The sequence below is a fragment of the Ambystoma mexicanum genome, chromosome 9 (assembly GCF_040938575.1).
Source record: "Ambystoma mexicanum isolate Mex_15411 chromosome 9, UKY_AmexF1_1, whole genome shotgun sequence".
NCBI classification, from domain to species: domain Eukaryota; kingdom Metazoa; phylum Chordata; class Amphibia; order Caudata; family Ambystomatidae; genus Ambystoma; species Ambystoma mexicanum.
Window position 1 is genome coordinate 1,216,753,694 of NC_090931.1, and position 14,496 is coordinate 1,216,768,189.

Below are 14,496 nucleotides of genomic sequence, written 5' to 3' on the forward strand. Positions count from 1 at the left end.
CACGCGAGCGCCGGAGCACCAAGGAAAGGACCAGGGAGAGCAGGAGCTCCCCCTGGTGACTGATGGGCGGCAGCGCGCACCGTGAGGGGCTGCGCTGCTTTCCCGGAGCCTGTGTTAAGCTATTCCGGGCTGGGAAAAGCTGTGCGGCTTCAGCAGTACCCACTGCAGCGTTCAGAGAGAACACTGCCAGCGGGTACACGCGAACGAAGAACGTTCGCAGAAATTAAGCCTCTGACGCCAGCAGGAAACAGCTGGCGGCGGTAGGCAGAAAGGAAAGGCGCTACTGACAGGAAGAACAATTTCAGTAACCTCAATACGATACACGTTACCGATCAATCATTAATGACAAAGAGCAGTTAAACACTTGCACAGAAATAAACCTGCATAAATATGAATAAATCTGAATAAATAATCACATGAACAGAATTGAATAAGAAGTAACTTATCTCTTGCTGTGAGCAAGCAAAGAAAGAGGAAGTTACTTCTTGTTCAAGACTGTTAATGGGGATACATGCACGCCCATTGGAGGACTAAGGCCACATGGTCAGGGATGCTGGATGACCTTTGGGAGCATCATGGGAAACGTAGTTTTCTCAACCTTAAAGAACTATTATGGACTTGGGATCCATTTTGTAGTGGTTTAATGTTATGTTTATTATATGTTTGTAGCACCTTCATACGAGTTTGGTATTATGGGAGGTGCACAAAATATCTTGCTGCTGAGCTTTTCCTTATATGAAATAATAAAGGAAGAGAAGCATAATGGGAGCCTCCGGTCTTGACATAGAATTATTGAATCTGTCGTTGTCGACTTCCGAAAGCACACACCAAAAAGGCAAGAGGCTCAAAGGCTAGTAGCCTGCAGTCGCCCCCTGCCTAATAGGTAGTGCTGCTGTAATAAATCGCTGGATGCACTTTAAAAGTCAAAAAGTATACATTCAGAGTTGCTATTCAGGTCAGAAAGCAATATTCGAACCTGTGGCATACAAGAGGACCCGGGTGCAGTGTCTGCTTCTCAGCGCCTCCAGCAACCACAGCAACCACTTTTCACCCACTTGATGTCTGTTTCTTCTATCGTTATACCCATCATAAAATATGAAGCAGTTGCTACCACAGTGGCTTTCTTGTAAATCTCTTACTGACCAATACTTGTAATTATAAACATGTGCTAATTTACTCGTCACATCCCATATTTTCCCAAATAGCCAGCCTCCATGGTTATGTGTGCCCCTCCCAAGTGAATTGCCATTTTAAGATGGCCTGTGACGGTCATGACCCAAGCTAATAAAAGGAGCAACTGCAGGCACGTGTTGCAGAACGGCTTCAGACTCCAACAATGGACCTGCTGACGCAGTTGCTCATTCCGGGCCCACACCGTGTGACCAGGGTACTGCAGGCCCATACCGTGTATCACAATCCTGCAGGTCCCTGCTAGTCTGGGCCTCCCAGACCAGCCTGGTGCCCTGGGTCCAGCCCAGGCACCCGGCATCCATGGTGCCCCTGGCACCAAGGTCCGTGTCCTCACAGCCTTTCAGGGTCCCACCCTGCAACTACATGTAATTCCGGGTGACCACGGCAAACGAACATGTTGCTGGGCCCCCATGATCCTTTAGTGAGAGTATGCTGATGTACCAATACACACTTCTCATTGGTTACTGGATAACATCAACTGCGCCAAGTAAAATGTAACTGTGATTTGAGTAATGCGTACCCGAATGAGCAAAATGGAGTTTATGATCAAAACAAATCTTTCCATTTCCATTAAAAGGAACAAGAAAACATAAATCATAAATCTGCATAGGTCAAATCGGTCCACGTTTTGTAACTTTCCTTTGTTCACATTTTCTGCATTCAAATAATAGAAAAAAACAAAATGACTTAGCCCCAGTTTTGACTCGATTTCCAAAGTTGCCAATTACCAAAATGCATCACTGTCAATTAGCGTTTAATGAACTTGAAAAGCAGAAGCAAAAAACGTGTGCATTATTTTCGATTTTGTACAAGTGCCCCTAAATTAATTCCAGTATGTTAGACCTTTACACATTTTAGCATGCTGCCATAGTACATTGCCTAGCAACTTCGGTTTATTTTTTTTATTATCACTCTGAATGATGATGGTCCCTATTGAACCCCATGCCTTGATTTCTTAGGAGTGTAGGAACAAACTTTGGAGTGAATAACCATACCAAAAACAATATGGTTTAATTTACTTACCTGTAACTATTGTTCTCCTTCATGGGTCTGGCATGGATTCACATGCTCATGAATATTCCTGCATTGTCAGGCTGGGAATCTTCAGTAAAAAGAAAAACAGTTTCACTTTCACTTACGAACTGTATTTCTCTAAACCAATCACGGTCCTCTGGGTCATACTACGCCCATCCAATGACAGACCTCTGGCAGCCCTGCCCAGATTTGGTAAGCACGTAAAGTGGCAGTATGACCAAGAAGAGCCGCAGAGGGGCCGGAGGGATGGTTTGCATGTGAATCCATGCCAGACCCATGCTGGAGTACAATAGTTACAGGTAAGAAACGTGTTCCTTCTCCAGCATAGAGCCTGGCATGGATTTACATGCTCAAGAATAACAAATACGTAGCAGTACAACATCACACAACCAAGGGAGGTGGCAAGGCTCAACAGAAGCAATTAACTCTTACCTGTTGGAACAGACTCACCTCAAGCGAGCAGGTTGCGTAACACTGCTTGGCCAACTCTGGACTCCTCCCTGGAATCCCGGTCGACGGAGTAGAACTTCGTGAAGGTGTGCGTGGATGTGCACATAGCCATCCTGCAGATTTCCAGCAGGGGCACACCAGACACGAACGCTGATGTTGCATCGATCGTGGAGTGGGCTCTCGGACGGCCAGGCAGCGGTCGGTTTGTCAACCGATGACAGTGCAAAGTACAGTGCAAAGCACAAAGCAGGGCTGCCCACTGTCTCCCCTTTTTGCTTTGCATTTGGCACCTTTCTTAACAAGAACCAGACTTCCACAGCTATTAAAAAAGGGATTGATTTTAGGGGAGAAACAAAGTCATAGCTTTAGCTCATCACGCAAATGGCCCAGACTGAGCCTGAATCATCCCTTAAGGCCTTAATCAGATAACTGGGTTATTTGGGGTGGGTGGGCTAAAAATAAACACGCAGAAGTCAGACATACTTTACCTAATGGCAGGGTGTATTAGGAGCCTGCCGGGTATGCAGGGATCCCCTTTACAATGGGCCATTAGATATTTAGGTTTTAATGTCACACACACACTTAAATTGTACAAAGCAAATGTTCCATCTTTGTTGAAATCCGTAGCTGCAGACCTGTGGAAGTGCAACCCTCTCACTATTTCTTGGTTGGGCTGTATTGCTATAATAAAGATGGTTGTTCTCCCAAGATTTCTCTACTTTTATCAGTCACTACTGGTACGAGTCCTCAAATCATTCTTTCAGTTCTTGAATAAAGATGGTGACGACATTTATCGGGCATAATAAAAATCCCTGTATAACTCAAAACTTTAATGGCTCCCCGGAACAAAGGAGGATTGGGCCTTCCAATTGTGAAGCTGCTCTGAGGAGTCAGCAACGAGAGGCAGACACAAAGTTGAAAAGTTCTTAACATTAGCCATGTTTATTAAAAAGAAAATGGGTTTGGAAAAAAGGCCCATCTCACTGCAACCAAAAGGTGATGCCTCTACTTATGAAACCAACACTAGAGCAAAGTCACCTTGTGTCCAAAATACCTCTGTCCAACATACAAAACAGAATTTCCGTCTTTCGCTTTCATCAAGTTGTCCAAATAGTAAAAAAAAAAAATATATTCTCTCCCTCCCTCCCTCCCTCCCTCTCTCCCTCTCTCCCTCTCTCCCTCTCTCCCTCTCTGAACTGTTTCAGGAAAAGTATTTTGATATTTTGAAATGCTCTCGTTTCCTCAAAGTTCAAAATAAAAATAATGCCAATGTCCCTTTTACTGATTGTCTCCCCAAGATGGCAAAGCAAAAATGTTCTACCATACAGTTTGAAGTATATTGGAAAGAAGTATTTGACAGTCTTTAGAATGGCAGAGCAAATATTCTGTTTCTAACACAAGATATTTCATATGCAAATAAAGTATTTTAAGGTTTTTAGGATGGCAAACTAAAATGTTACATTTTAACAAAATACTTTAACACAATATTGAATTTCCTGGTGTACTCCCCTGCCAGAAATAGCCCCCTTTTGGCTCACACAGATCCCCCTGGTGTACTCTCCTGCCAGGTATCTTTTCCATAAAGGTGCACTTTCTTACAAGGCTTCTCCAAAACATTAATATTTTTCTTTTAAAAAAAGAAATGCACACAATTGGATTTTCTTTGTTGACTTCAGTTATGACTTGCACCAACTTCCCCCATGATAGCATCCCCTATGGAAATGCTGGTTTCAGATCCCCTCCCCCCCACAAGCACCCAAGTGGCCTCTCTCATTAGGGAAATTGGATGAGTCAGAACGTCTGAAATCAAATGTCCACCGTCCGTGGTTGTCTGTGGGCTTCTTCTCCCCGCTCGGGTTTCTTGCGGTCTCTCCAGGGGCTACGGTGTCCTAGCTGCATTCCTCTGCTCCTGGGCTGTGCATTTCCAGGTCTCTGGGCACGCCATCCCTCCATTTCGGTGGGCTGTCTTGATCTCTGCCTCACTCTTTGGTCCAACCACAGTGGAGCTAACGGGGACACCTCTGCTGATTGGCAACTGTCTGCCTCTGCACTCCCAGCATCTGTTCCTTCAGCTCAATTTGAATTTCCTAGTTTCCTCCAGGAAGGGTCTGACAACTGGTAGAGTCCTTCATCCCTGTTTAATCATCGGCTGGCGCTTGTTCCACATTGTCTAGGCCGCTGATGTTGGTTTCCGAGGGGCACTCTGTATTTCTCTGCACCTCTTCTAAGTCTCATTATTGATGTTTCACTCTTAAATGGGTTACCTGTATTCTTCTCCGTCCCAGTTTCTGCATACGACTCACATTTTCCTCATCCCAGTACTTTCTCAGTTCGTCAACCCTACAGAGGTACATGGAAATGTGTAGGATTATGGGACTCTATAGGGTAGGAGGATGAGTGAGGTGGGGATAAGCTTTGGGCAGGGATCCCTCCCCCATGAGATCCACCCACTGAGTAGACCCCACAAGGGGGTGGGGGGGCTATCGGGTAGCGGCGTGACCTCCCTGGCCCCATGAGAAGGAGCTCCCGCCTAGGGGCGTAGGGACAACATCCAAGGATTCGTCACAGGACGAATAAATCAGTTCACCCCTCTCCTTTGGATTTTTTCATATAACTTTACTTTCTTTGATTAACTTGTCTGGGTCGAGTACTCCCATAACGATTCTCCGTCTCCCTCCCAGGTATCCAGTTTTTTCTGTTACTCGCCACTCTTGGGGATAAAGTCACTGGGGTTTCTTTACGCCCATCGCTGGCTTTCTCCTTCTCTGCTTTCTTTATTCCTTCAATATATGTCTTAATCCATATCTTCCTTTAGGATGATCGTCCGGTGTTGGCTACCAGGACGTTACACGGTTCCAGCCACATAGTGGTTTCGTAGTATTTTCTGGGACCATCGAGCCGCCACGGGGTCCGACGCCACTCTTCTTTTCTCGCTCTCCCCAATTTACAGTATGCTCTGTGTCAATCATTTGAGTTTCAATACGCGTTTGAATACGCGAACAGTTTTGCAACTGGCAGGCTTTTTTAACTTCCCAGTCGTCTGTCTCAGGTGCTACATCACCCCATGGGCCTTCACTGGCATACCTCTGTCTCTCTCCCGCCCTTCCTCCTTCCGTCCTTCCTTCCTCAGACTGCAGCCTCTCTTCACGTTGCTCAGTCCTCCTCATCGGTTAAATGGGATTATCCCTTTAAAGTGACTCAGTTTCTTGCCGACAATAACATATACTTGTCCTCCCTTCATAGAAGTCTCTGTAGGTCATGTTTAAAGTGATAATATTAGGATGTTCTTTAGGGAGTTCCTCACAGGAACGGGAGTCCTTGCCCCACAGGGGTGAGTGGTACGGGGTGAGAGGGGAGTGAGTGGGGGGGGGGATAAATATATAAAAAGAGTCTCTCCCGGTTAAGTTCCACTTTCCTTGACTCTGGAGCACACTCCCCTCCATAGCCACACAGGGGTGTGGGGAGGGGGACATATTCCTGCAATTTGGTGCAGGTTTTGCCCACATGAAGATAAAGGGGGTTATGCCATCAAGCGCTTTCTATACTCAAGAGTTCTGCTTTTAGTTGGCCATTATCATGTATGGCCTCTAGCACTCACTCTATTCCTCCCAACCCCCCCCCCCCCCCCAAGAGGTCTATCCCTTAAGTGATATCCATCTGGCAATTACTCTCAAAGTTGACACAATTTTATGTTAAGTATGAAACCTGAGAACATAAAAGATAATAAAGATATATCAAGTCCTATGGAAAATATGAAGGAATCTGGAAGGGAGCAGATTGAAAGAGTTAGTGTGGTCCTTGCTGAATATGAAAAATCCTGAAGAAGCAGAAGGCAGGCACATTACAACTTGACAGCCTGGCCTATTTCCCTTCCCTTTATTTTTATCTCTATTAAATTTTCTTTTTTGCCTCAGCATGTTCGCCCTCATATTTAGTATCATGTTGCACGGTTTTGTATTTAATTGCCATCATTTTATTTTTAGCATTTCTGCATTTTCATCCTATTTTAAAGTGCTTACTTTTAATATATTCGTTATTCCTGCAATGAAAGGCATTTGCAAAAATGTATAATAAATTAGAGGATTTGTTAGAAATGCCAAGTAAGCCACTTGAGATAATCAAATTGTATGAACGCTGAGTAAAAGATCCATTGCAAAGCAACCTCTTCAAATTTCACTGAAAAATGATTTTCGTCACAAGGGCTATATGGAAGGCAGCCTCAGATTGTTTTTGTTTGCTATATACCTCTGGAATGAAAGAAAGAAGGGACTCCCAGTAACGGTAAAAGTGTGCTTCATCACAAATCTATGCAAGCCTTAAAAAAGCCCCAGCTTCGCAAACCACCATCACATACATTAACGAGGGTGCACAATTTGCACACTTCACTAGCAATTGGCTAAGAAATGGTGTGCTGGGTGTATGCAAACAATTGAGGTGGCAAGTGAATTCTTTGAGACTATGTAGCTTGGAAATTGACATGTTGCTTCTTGCGATTAATATAGATAAATGTGGTTTCAATAGGAAAAAAGTGCAGCCTCGTTTTGCAACCAGCACCATAAGATGTGGTAAACAGCATTATATAGCTCTATCCCTACCTACCATCAAATACTTGCATGATAAGACAGAACAAATAAAAAAAATGTTTTACCATGTGCTCCAGAACGTAGATAACAGCTTGAATATATTTAGATAAACCAGGTGATGGAACATTATATTGGAGTTGTAATAATCAACATCTATTTGGATTACGGCTTAGATTTAGGTTCACTTCTGTGTTATATTAGAGTAGAAAAGAAGGTCCCTGGATTTCCATCTTGTGTGAACGAACGGTTTATATTTTTTTGCTCTAGTTCTCCTTAAAGTCCAACCTTTGCCAGGGGCACTTACTGATCAGGGCATATTCAATGTCTGTCATGCAATGTATTCTGCACCCACTCCTCTTGTAGTGGTATACCGGCCCAGAGGCTGGAATCACAACACCGTTTTTTACCCCCCACTTTCGAACAGCAGGAACCATCAAACAGGGGCACTGAGCCTTGCACTGGATTACTTCCTTCCTGAGAATTAATCTGCCCAGCTAAAGGTGGTGGAATTCTGCTCAACGTCATTAAATCAAAACCCAAGGATCCTCCCCATCACCATGGCTTTGTAATACCCATGGGAACCCTGCCTTTGGTGATCATGAACCAAACTCTAACGTAGAGTGGCATGTGGAGTGGTCTTTTGTCGACCTTGGGACACGGCCACTCGCATTCCTCTTGTGTTTACACACTCATTTTCTTCAACGTATCCTTACTACTAGTTACAAATAATGTGGGGTGCAGTTCATACAAAAAGTGTTCACGGAATGTCAGGCTAATTGGGCCGTTGGCCTCCCTTCCCCACGTTTTCAGCACGGGGCAAGGCGGTTCACTCGAGCAAAGTGCACGCTGGCTTCTGCAGCACAAGGATACAGTTCAATCTTCACAGTGTAGGAACTTCTGAGGCAAACCCTCTTTACTAATTGTAAGTCTCTAGACTCAAAAGGGCCTGATGTGGACAACACGTAAACGTTAATTTTCTTTCAAATGTATTCAAAGTCAGGTGTTCATCCTGGAGCCCCCCTCTTCTGAGCTCAGATCCCTTTTAAACCAATCTTCAGACAATTCTCTCTCGGGTGACTCCCGGTTCACACCGGATCCCGCTCTGCCGGCCTCAGATACCTTTCTGTCAATTAGTCGCCCTCAGCCAGGCTAGGACTAATTGTGACTTACCTTAAATTATTGAAGACTTTCGAATGGGCAGGGGGTTTAGCTTGACCCGTTGCATGACCACTTCGATTTCGTTATTCCTTTCTCATACTCAACATCAGTTGGATACAGCGCCCACGTGGCGCCAGTCTACAATGTATGGTAACTTTTGTTGGCCTCCCAAAGTTCAAAAAGTAAAGTTCAATTTTCTTCACAAGTTCAATTACTCCATTGGTTCCAATTGCATTTGTGTCGCGCTTCGCAAATACCTCACACACTGTTCTCTTTGTACAATGTTGCTGCTTGCAACCTTGGTTCAAAACACAAGCTGGTTTGATATCAGTCTCTCCGACTCAGCAGCTGTGCTGGCTTCTCATGTTGCTTTGGACAGTACCACAGCGGCAATCGCCCTTCCCCGCCTTGGTTATCATTGCAGGAGAGACACAGGAACCTCTGACACACTGTGCAGGTTTGCTCAGCCTTAGCTCCTGGTCTTCGGTTTCTTACTCTCCAAGGCGCATGAAAATAATAGTCTTTAGAGGTCACAGATACTTCACTCCTTGCACTCTCTCAGGGCTAGCCGTCTTTCTCCTTGTATTAAACTGCCCTCTTGGAACTGCTGTTTCCTTGTGTGGTTTGCCTCGCCTTTTATCCATTTGGGGAAGCGTGATGAAAGGTGTGTGTGTGTTCTGTGTGTATGTTCTGTGTGAGTGTAATAATCTGTAATTGCTGGACCTTGCCTGTCCGTGGTGTTGGGACATGTCAGTATACAGCTCTGGTGTTAGGCCGTTGTCGCTCACAGTGAACTGTCTTGTAACAAAGTGTTTGTGTCAGAAAAAGGGGGTTTGAGGGTTTCAATTCCTAGGTATCTGTATTGCTCTCCCGAAGTGCACAGAAAAACATAAATCACCAATGCAATTACAGAGAAAATACTTTGAACGTAGGCAGATGCAATAACTCACAACCACACACTCTTAGAAGATAATCAGCTCTTATACGGCTATTTATTCAAAGCTTAGAAGCAACCAATAATAACAGGAATAACTCACAGAAGTAATATAGACATAAATCACAGAAGAAGCAAAGAATTCAAAAGGAAATACATCACCGTGAGCGTAAAAGAATTCCTCATCTCACCCAGAAGTGGCTGGAAGACCCCGGGAACAGCCAGGCCGAGAGCACCACAGCTCACAGGAGCTATGAGACGTAAGCGTCCTTCTCCGGCTGAAGTCTCACCTGACCACCTCCGGGTTTCCGTATATGTTCAGTTTTCAAACCTTCTGGAAATGGCACTTGCGCAGTTGATGAGCAGCCGTCGGTTGCCAGCTGGGTCAATCGAGAGCTACCCTCAAGGAGCAGAGTGTCTCCCTTCTCTAAAAACACGCTCCGCGGATAACAGTAACAAACCATAACAAAGTTAGCGTTCCCAGCAGAAATGTCCTTGACCGCATACCAGGTTTCGAAAGCATGTTTTCCTCAGCACCGTGAATCTAACACTCAGCAAAATGTGTGCAGCTTTTCACTGCAGCATGAAGTAAATATCCATCATGGCTCCGAGCACTCCCAGAATACACTGCGCACCAACGCCATTTTAGTTCAAGCATAACAGTATCCTACCTGGTAAGATGGGCAAAAGGCATTATTGGGCAATGGGATGCCGCGTCTCACCCTCAGGTGTCCCACTTCCACATCCAGAGGACCACACTCATCCAGGTGATCCTCCCGCACTGATTCACCCCCCAGGAACTGGATCCAAAAGCGATGGCCGTGTCCTGGCCACTTGGATGACAGATCGGCGGGGACTAGCGGGTGAGACACCTTCAGGTGTCTCACGGTGCATACACACTACTCCACCTTTGTTTTTGGTTGGGACACAGACACTGAAAGGGCGCAAATATGGCCTACACACGCTCTGACAAAAAAAAAAAAAAAAAAAAAAAAAAAAAAAAGACTATGCAGCCCGAATAAATCGGGCTAAGCAACTAGTGAGACCTCCCCCCCCCCCCCCCAACACTCAAAACGGACTAACATAATAAAGAGGTGAGCAATGGCATTCGTTTACAAAGTAAGATCACCTGCTACTATTGTGTGCGTGCAGGCGCAGGAATTAATAGTAAACAACTCCCCTTGCCCTCCTCCAACCGAAAGAACAAATCCAGAAAAGAACAATGAGACGTGTATGACAGAACGTTCAGTTTTGACAATAACAACTCCCTTCTCAATATGTGCTTGGGATTACGTAGTGCCTCGGGGGCGGAGGGTGCGTGGAACGACCGGCACTCAACTCTTCCATCACTTTCAAGAATGTAATTGGCACGCAGGTTATCAGTCACTCCCGATTTAGAGCAATTAATATCACCCCTGGCTCATCGGAGAGTGATAGTGAAAGCAATAAAGATGTTGTGAAGGCCGTGAATATCTCCTCTTTCTGTACCTATTTACTACAGGTGAGTGAATTACCTCAACCCACATTGAATGCTATTGCCTCATCGGTAGATGCCCTTTTCATGTTGTGTACAAATATTGCCAGGGAACAACAAGAATTAAAACAGATATAGCCTTGGTAGTGCATGCGATTATTGATGCTCACAATACCAGCGGTGTGCAGAATAGTTTCCACCGAGTGCATGGTGGATGAATAAAATAATTGCCTTACCGCACCTAATGTTCCACAGTACTCATCTCGGGCCGATAGCCCTTGCATATATATGTCCCAACAGAATGCTGCAGCCATATATGTGGATGAAGACGGCAGCACATCCCAATAGTCATCGTTCTGGAGGCCAGTGAAACTAATAATGCTTGGTACATTTAGTCATTGGTAAACCAGGAAAATCATAACTATGATTAAAAGTATTAAATATCGGAAACTGCAGCTACAATCACAGCCAATTAAAGCAGATTTATATCTCCAGCTTATTCCATCTGTTCGTTCAGCACTCCCCCTGCTTCCACACAGGATTCAGAACCTTTGTCAATGTCTGAAAATACATAAATTGTCAGCAAATGCGTAGTACCTAATAAAACCTTGGTAACCAACACATTGCCCGACGGCACTTCGCGACAAGTCCATCTTTTTGGACCCATTAACAAGTGGTTTTTGTCCACGGACAGCCCTGGCCCAATTGGCAGTATTGAGGGAAATATGCCACTGCCTACCACTCCACGTCCTGTTCAGGCGAGCGTTAGGAATGCGCCTATTCAACGAGAACTTAACAACATTTCCGTATTGGCGCAAAGGCATGTAAATCCGATGGTTTTCCCACAAAGACTAGAAAGTCCAAGTGTCACAGCACAGAAGATTATAGGCCCGTCTTCATTTGCAACTCGCGAATACAGAATGCCAGTTGCATTATCTACAGGCAGTTCTATACCTATTCAAAGATCTGAAAATGCAACTGCAACGACACAAATACAAGAAATGCCTCCTATGGCCATATGGACTATGCCCGAAGTTAATATGGGCACATTTTACGAGCATAGCAAGGACATAGAAGTTCTAAAGGAGTTCCACAATTCACCCACAGCATTTGTCGGTGAGTGGAATACCCATGAGGCAATTGCTAAAGCTTTGCCATCTAATAATAACAGGCAGATTTATGAGAATACAACCCAGAGTCATTAGGCCCTTTTACAAACGGGCACAGATCCATCATCAAATACTTCTTGCGCAGGAAGGGAGTGTTTGACCTACCCTTTGCGAAGTGGGTCAAAATGGAAGAGATCCACCCCACGAATTCGAGTCCCTCCATGAACAAAGGGTTCTTAAGGACATTATTCCAAAACATACCTGCCTTGAAAAACATCACAAGTGAGGATATTATGCATGTGGTATTACCAAAGGCGGACAGTTCTACAAACTGAGTAGTGGTTGAATTTGCATCACCAGCCATCACAGCCCTTATAAGTTCATGCTATTTGGACCGGAGGAATTTTGGGTATGCACGAACAGTATGTCGGAAGCAGACTATCACCCTACCCGGTTGTGAAGAACTACAAAAAGAAATGGGAAATAGGCATCCATCAGCCCCTTCCACAGTACAATCCAGCCTTGTGACAACATTGAGCAATATAAGACCTCAGCCCCATGGAATGAAGGTTTATCGACCAATGGATTCCCAACCTGCTTGGTCATGGTAATTTGGGACAAGCTCAAGGAAAGAAAACCATGGAAATTGATCTTGTGGAACACAGACGGAAATCACTTGTTCATGAATAACCCAATTGGACTGTCCTCCTTAATATCTTGTGATGTATTTTTGTTGCAAGAGATGTGGTCTGTTCATGAAATGTATGTTGATGGTTAGGTCATCATTTGTAATCCTGCCAAACAAGGTCAGAAAGGCCACCCAAAGGAGGTGGGGTCTTGCAGTTGGTGCTGGGAGCGCCCTTGCTTTACGGCCACTTACATTTGGAGGAAATCATCCCAATATACTGCCTGTTGTATTAAGCGATCCATTTGACTCCTCACTTTCAATGTTAATCATTAACCTATATGACCCTCCCAGTAGAGTGGTTTCTATTAACATCCAGAGTAGAGTTGAGGATTTGTTATTGCAATGAGGATTTGTTATTGCAATGGTTAAATCAGTATCCAGTAGGCAAAGTGGTAGTGCCAGGTTTGCTCCCTACTAAGCAAAAAAAAAAAAGCTAGTGACTAGGGGAGATGTATGGATTTATTTGACCTGCACTACTTAAACGCCCAAGGGAAAGAGGGGAAAAGTTTGGATATTACTTGGATAAATGAACAAGCTCATTCATGTTCGTATTATGTGCTTGTTAATAGTTCTGTGCTACCTTTATGTAGTGCCATTATTTGTAACCAAACTAAACTGAGCGACCATTTTTGTGTTGGGGCCCTAGGTTTGGAACTGTCCTGGCTAAGCTCTGTTAATTGCTTATTTTTTAATGCAAGGTCACAGGATGTGTTTTGAGGTGAAGCTTGCACCTCCTTTGTTGTATGATCAGGGGTTATCCTGGATAGCTCACTGTTGGTTCACTTTTTCAGAAATAGATTTTCCACACCGTTTTTCATTTGGTGAGAAATGCAAATTTTTAAATCAAAGTGTTTGTTGTGAGGGCTCATGGTCCCAGTTAAGGTCAGTCGGACAACAGACCGAGGACGCATTGACGCTACAAGACTTCGATTACAGGGCCCATTGAGGTGCCCAGCTGTCACCCACAGGACTGACCGTGAACATTTCAGGACCCCATACGGGGCAACCATCCATTACTACTAGCCTTGATAAAGACCCACGAGGTCGAAACACGTGTCGTCTGACCTTAACGGGTACCATGAGCCTACACAACAAACAATTTGATGATTAAAAAATGTGCACTTTATCACCAAATGAAAAACGGTGTGGAAAATCCATTTTTGAAAAAGTAAACAAACGAGGAATCCAGGATAACCCCTGATCATAAACTGAGCGACCATCTGCAATTGACCTGGTAGACACGGAAATAAACAAATGAATTCCAACATTTTGAATCAACCATAGTGGAAATCGGATAATGTGGACAAACAACATAAATCATCTTAACTAATTTTGAACCTCAAAAAATGCTACACTGGAATATTGCTTTTGCCAGCACAAGAAGAACCTGATACATCTAGCTGCACACTTAGATCTATGTCATAAAGGCGACCACTAGAACCTTATAGGTAGGGCTCCATTTGATTTGTCGAATCTGCAGAGGAGATTATTTTGCAACACCAAAGAAGCTATTCTGAGGGGAAACGTATCTAGTGAAGAACGGGCCACACTAATCATCTCAGCCAGCATCAAATATAAAAATTGGTGGAAACCCACCGTCATTTTTTGAATAATGAGAATTGGAAATGGTTATTCCGATTGGCCAGATCAAATGATAACAACAAACTCAGGTTTCTTTATAGGACTAAACTTGTAGACAACTACAACTCATCTCGGGAATTAAATCCTATATCCGGAGAGTTGGATTTCTCGGATTAATACACTTTACTTCGATACTAATACAAAGCAATCAATTATTTACCCACGAATCCCAGAATATGCTCTGGTTTTACTCAAGATGATAGGGGCAACACGATAAAGAACTTCAAAATCTT

The 14,496-nt window shown here is 44.2% G+C and overlaps 1 protein-coding gene across 10 annotated transcripts in view; it reads right to left on the reverse strand.

Moving 5' to 3' along the window:
* R3HDM1 (R3H domain containing 1) overlaps nucleotides 1-14,496 on the reverse strand; it is a 1,943,510-nt gene that overhangs the window by 1,904,508 nt on the left and 24,506 nt on the right. The window contains exon 1 of one of the 10 annotated variants that reach the window (XM_069616543.1): nucleotides 2,677-2,962. The exons of the other annotated variants lie outside the window; for them this stretch is intronic. The gene's annotated coding sequence lies outside the window, so the exon portion shown is untranslated. Of the gene's footprint in view, nucleotides 1-2,676; nucleotides 2,963-14,496 lie in introns of those variants that run through there. 10 annotated transcript variants of the gene reach the window in all.